Raw genomic sequence first — 5,731 nt, forward strand, 5'->3', positions numbered from 1 at the left:
TCACTTCTGTTGTCCTCGTAGGGGCGTGGGACTGCCAGCTCCTCCTCCTCCTCCAGCCCCAGACCCACTGAAAGCAAACGCTCCTCTTTAGATGGTTCTCCTGCAGCTTTGCAGATGCTGAGGATAATTTGCACATCACAGATCTCTTTGCAAAGAAGACTTTTAGAAAGGTCAGGGACAGGGGTTGTGAAAGAAACAGAGGTGAATTGAGAGTGATGCACAGGAGAGGAAAAAATATAACCCTATGTGTTTTGGGCGTGGGGAATGTTAAACTGTAGGACTGACCTTTCTAATCTCTGGGTCCAGCAAGTGATGAAATCTAATCTTCTAATACCTGTAATAGCCAGGCTAGCCTCCTGGACAGGTGTCAGAAGAGCAAAGGAAGGGACTCTGTGGGAGACGGAAAATGGGTGGAGCCCCTCCCTCAACTCCCTTTTTTAAAAAAAGTTTTTATTTATACTTTTCAAGTTTATACTTTTCATTAGTTTCTTCCTTCTTGTTTTAATAAATTTCTGTGAGTTGTCCACCCTTCTTTCATATTCTTTTTCTTTACTGCTATAGCTTCCAGCACAGGGACGCGGGTGGCGCTGTGGGTTAAACCACAGAGCCTAGGACTTGCCAATCAGAAGGTCACGGTTCAAATCCCCGCAACAGGGTGAGCTCCCATTGCTCGGTCCCTGCTCCTGCCCACCTAGCAGTTCGAAAGCACGTCAAAGTGCAAGTAGATAAATAGGTACCGCTCTGGCTAGAAGGTAAATGGCATTTCCGTGCACTGCTCTGGTTCTCCAGAAGCGGCTTAGTCATGCTGGCCACATGACCCGGAAGCTGTACGCTGGCTCCCTCGGCCAATAAAGTGAGATGAGCGCCGCAACCCCAGAGTCGGTCACGACTGGACCTAATGATCAGGGGTCCTTTACCTTGATAGCTTCCAGCAGTGAGAGCCCTAATGGTGTTCTTACCTCTAATAAATTCTTGTATTTATCCCAGGCATAGGCAAACTCAGCCCTCCAGATGTTTTGGGATTACAACTCCCATCATCCCTGACCACTGGTCCTGTTAGCTAGGGATGGTGGGAGTTGTAGTCCCAAAACATCTGGAGGCTTGAATTTGCCTATGCCTAATTTATCCCATACTCCATCCCCTCCCTCAACTCTTGGATAGCTAGAAAGACAGAGGCAGATTTGAGAGGGCAGTGATGTGGCCCAGATGTCAAAGCAACAAGCTGGGAGAAGGCAGAGCAATACTTGATTTCTGTTTGTGAATCCATGCCTGTGGCAAGGGGATAAGCGAGACCCTCTTGGGGTGTTTATGCTGTGAACTCCTTCATCGTAGGTTCAGGTTGTACAAGGTGAGTCCTTTAAAAGAGGCCCCATGGATACAGAGTACATATGCTCCATGGGGCCTCTTTTAAAAGACTCACCCTGTATATATGTGTAAGGCAAAGGTAAAGGACCCCTGGATGGTTAAGTCCAGTCAAAGACGACTATAGAGTGCGGCACTCATCTCGCTTTCAGGACAAGGGAGCCGGCATTTGTCCACAGACAGCTTTCCAGGTCATGTGGCCAGCAGGACTAAACCGCTTCTGGCACAACAAAACACGTGACGGAAACCAGAGCACACAGAAACGCCATTTACCTTCCTGCCACAGCAGTACCTTTTTATCTACTTGCACTGGCGTGCTTTTGAACTGCTAGGTTGGCAGGAGCTGGGACAGAACTACGGGAGCGTACCCCATCGCGGGGATTCAAACCGCTGACCTTCTGATCGGCAAGCCCAAGAGGCTCAGTGGTTTAGACCACAGCGCCACCCGTTGTGTAAATAAACTATATATCATAAAGACACCATGGTCTCATTCCTGAAGGAAGCACACACCCTGAGTATCCCTGGAATCTTGCACCATTCAGGAATTGGGGGGGCTTGCAACAATATATTCCTAACCTCACATTACCATGCTGGGCTCCTTTAGGAAAAAGGATGGGATATGAATTTAAATTTATTAGTAATAATACACACATTTATTTATAGCATTTGCATACCACATTTTCCTCCAAGGAGCTGAGGGTGGCTTACATTTAATCCCTCCCACAACCCTGTGTTACCACAGGTGAGGTTTAAAGGCAATTATGTATTGTGTGGGGAAAGGTAGATCTCTCACATAATACTGGAACGAAGGGTTATCCAGTGAAGGATACTGGAGGCTTTGGGAAGGACAAAAGAAAAGACTACGTCACCTCATGCATAGTGAAACCAATGGCCGCCATCTTGGGTGGCTTTAAAAGAGGATTAGACAAGGCATGGAGAAGGCTACCTACTGATGGCTACTAGCCATGACAGCAACATTCTACCTTCACTGTCAGAGGCAGTATATGCCCCTGAGTTGTTGCAAATCACAAGTGGGAAGAGTGACTTTGCTTCTAGTCCTGCTTGTGGGACTTCTCACACGCATCTGGTTGGCCACGGTGAGAACAGGATGCTGCACTAGAGGGGCTTTTGGTATGATCCAGTGGAAGTCCTCTAATATAGTATCTTTTCAAAATAATTAGCTGAATCATTCAAGCTATAGACTCTATAAAGAATCTATAGAGCGAGAATTTAGAGTAGACCATTGCTCGCCTTTGTTTCAAAAATCCCTGCCCCTGGCCTGAACCTTGCAACTATGTGATCCTAGACAGGGAAGAAAGGAAGTGGTTTCATCACCCAACAGAAACCAGTCCTGCCTCAGGCTGAGGTGGAAGAGCAAGATGTGGCAACCTCCTTATATTTTAACCTACCATAAATAGGGGCCTTGGGTTCAGCGTCAAAAACTGGGGTGTAATTCCCCCAAAGACTGGACTTTGTGATAAGAAAAGTGAAGGGGAAATGTGCCTGAAATTAAATATACTTAAGGCAACAGGAAGTAGAGGGAGGAAAGGTAAGAATGAGATAACCAGGAGTTTAAGTGATTGGATAAGTGTTTTGTGAAATTTCTCTAGGAATGCAGCACCTGCAGTTGAAGTACTAAATCAACAAACCTGAACCGTTTCTTAGTTTCACCTAACAAGAGCTGAACTCTTCATGTAGAGCTCATGGGTTATTACATTGCATGTGTGGAAAGGTGATTAATTCTGTCACTAAGTCTTTACAAAATGCATGGGATTTCCATGAAATGGAGCTATGAATCTGATTGCAGATGTGCAGTGTGTATTGTTTAACAGCAGGTCCTTTTACATGATTTCATGGGAACAATGCATGACCACTGGGTCTTAGTATTTTATCTTGGTGTTGGGGTGTGTGTGTGTTTTTAACAGATGGTTGCGAAGTTTTGAAAACCTGTGCCAACTGGAGGTACCGGTTTTGGACCTTTATTTTTTTTAGCATGGGTGATATTTGGATCTAAATTGGTGAACATAAGATATTTAAATTTATGCAATTGAAGAAAATGGGTTGATTTGTTTTTTCATTATACCATACATATCTATCTATAATACATTTAATTCTTAAAAGACTGAACTCATAGGAAGTTGCATAACAAAACAGGACACTGGAGAAGGCTAATAAACCAAATTGTGTTTGTCCTTTTAGAGCATATTCACATCAATGGCTTGAGATGCAGCAAGGTCATCTCCCCCCCCCCCCAATGTGCCCAGTTGCGTTTCAAGCCACAATGTTTCCCTGCCCCACAACCCCCCTCGAAAGCCTAATCCTTCAAATGTCTTCTGCGCTTGCATGCTCATCTGCACAGCAGCTTCTGGGTTATGTTCACATTAGAAAACTGGATACAAAGACTGAAGGTGGCTTGAGGAAAAAATGCATCAAACAACAGTATTTGTCAAGAATCTATAGGATCAATAAGCATCATGGCTGACATCATGTAAGCGCAGCTTCAAAAATTAGCAGCAAGGCAGCCCTGGATGTGGAATAAGTGGTAATGTGAATATACCCCCCGTTATGCAGAAAAACTGACTGAAGAATACTAAGAACACCTCATGTGCTGGAGAGAGGGCTTCTCATGCTCTGTATGGATGGTTTTTCACATCTTGTGGATTATTTTGATGGGAACTTGTGGCACAAACATGCAGCTTGCCGCCAGGACATCCTGTGTTAGGAAATTAACACTGGTGAGCTGAGGAAACCTTGAAACCAAATCTGATGCTTTCTCCTGTGACACTACGTATTATCCTACCTACTAAATAAAAAGGGTGCTCCTTTCTTTAGGGATAGAATTCACTGTTATTCAGTTGTACAGGGCGATTTTGCATTCTTCTGCAATGAGGCAGGGCTAGTAGAGTCCTCCTGCTGTGCTCCTGGCCTGGGCTGCTCACCATCTGGTACACCTGTCTCAGGTTACCTCTCTCTCCCCCCACCCCCGCCCGGCCTTCGTAATCCTGCCTTGCACAGAAATCTTCCCACAACTCTTATGGTGCTCTCTTGGCCCTGCTTCCTTTTGGTTTGCTAGAGGTGTCCCTCTGGTGTTCAGATACCCAATAAAGCAGATCAAGGTTTGGATGTTATATTAGTAATTGTGTCTCCCACCGTTATCTAAACGTAACAGAACTTAACGTAACATACTGGGGCCCACAGAGATCTCCTCCCCTGTTGATATGAGGCTGGAAATAAGCATTCTGCTGTAACCAACAGAATGCCAGAGGGACATTGCTGCTGCTGTGAGTGCTGGAAGGAAGACTGCTCCCTGCAGCAAGGCCCATTTCCACCTGGCCTAGTGGGCGGGGCCAAGACTCACCTTGAACAGCTAAAAGAGGCTCCTGGGAGGCCGGAGGGACATTGCTGGAACAGCTCTTGGGTTGGGGAAACTGGCTAAAATGTTTTAAAAGGTTCCAATTTTGGTTCCTCTGTTTCATTTTTGTTGGGTTGGTGTTGGTTAAATGTTTAGTTGGGGTTGGCGGTTATTTTAATTTGGATATAACTGTAAACTGTTGTAATTATTGTTATTGGCTTCTATTGATTTATTGTTTTGTTTGTTCCTTGTATAGGATATTTTGTTTTTTAATGTTTGATGTTTTTGCTGTGTTTTTATATATGTTGTAAGCCGCCCAGAGTGGCTGGGGAAACCCAGCCAGATGTGCGGGATATAAATTTAAAAAATATTAAAAATTATTATAATAGATTGAGAGGTGTCCTTCGCTGTGATATGTGTGGTGCCCGAAACAGTTCTTCTGGTTTGCGAAAGGGCTCAGAATGGCCCACAATCCCTGACATACACGCACTCACCCTAAGGATTCAATCGCTTCACACAAGGCACTGTGGCAACCGAGTCCAGGAGTTTTCAATCCAGGCAAACCTTCGGAAACAGTAGGTGGTGGAAGGAAAGCATTTGCAAAAGACGGGGATTTTGGTAGCTGGCACCCATCGAGGTTCCCTTGCCTTGCACCCCCTCAGGAAAAATGAAGGAGGAACAGTTGTTATCTCTTGCTCCTCTCAAATGCAACAATCCCCCAGAGCAGGGGTCAGCAACCTTTTTCAGCTGTGGGCCGGTCCACCGTCCCTCAGACCATGTGGGGGGGGGGGCGGACTATATTTTGGAAAAAAAGAATGAATTCCTATGCCCCACAAATAACCCAGAGATGCAATTTAAATAAAAACACACATTCTACTCATGTAAAAACACGCTGATTCCTGGACCGTCCGTGGGCCAGATTGAGAAGGCGATTGGGCCGCACCTGGCCCACAGGCCTTGGGTTGCCTACGCCAGCCCCAGTTTCGTTTCAGAAAAGCTAGAGCACCATCTTCTGGC

The sequence above is a fragment of the Podarcis raffonei genome, chromosome 6 (assembly GCF_027172205.1).
Source record: "Podarcis raffonei isolate rPodRaf1 chromosome 6, rPodRaf1.pri, whole genome shotgun sequence".
NCBI classification, from domain to species: domain Eukaryota; kingdom Metazoa; phylum Chordata; class Lepidosauria; order Squamata; family Lacertidae; genus Podarcis; species Podarcis raffonei.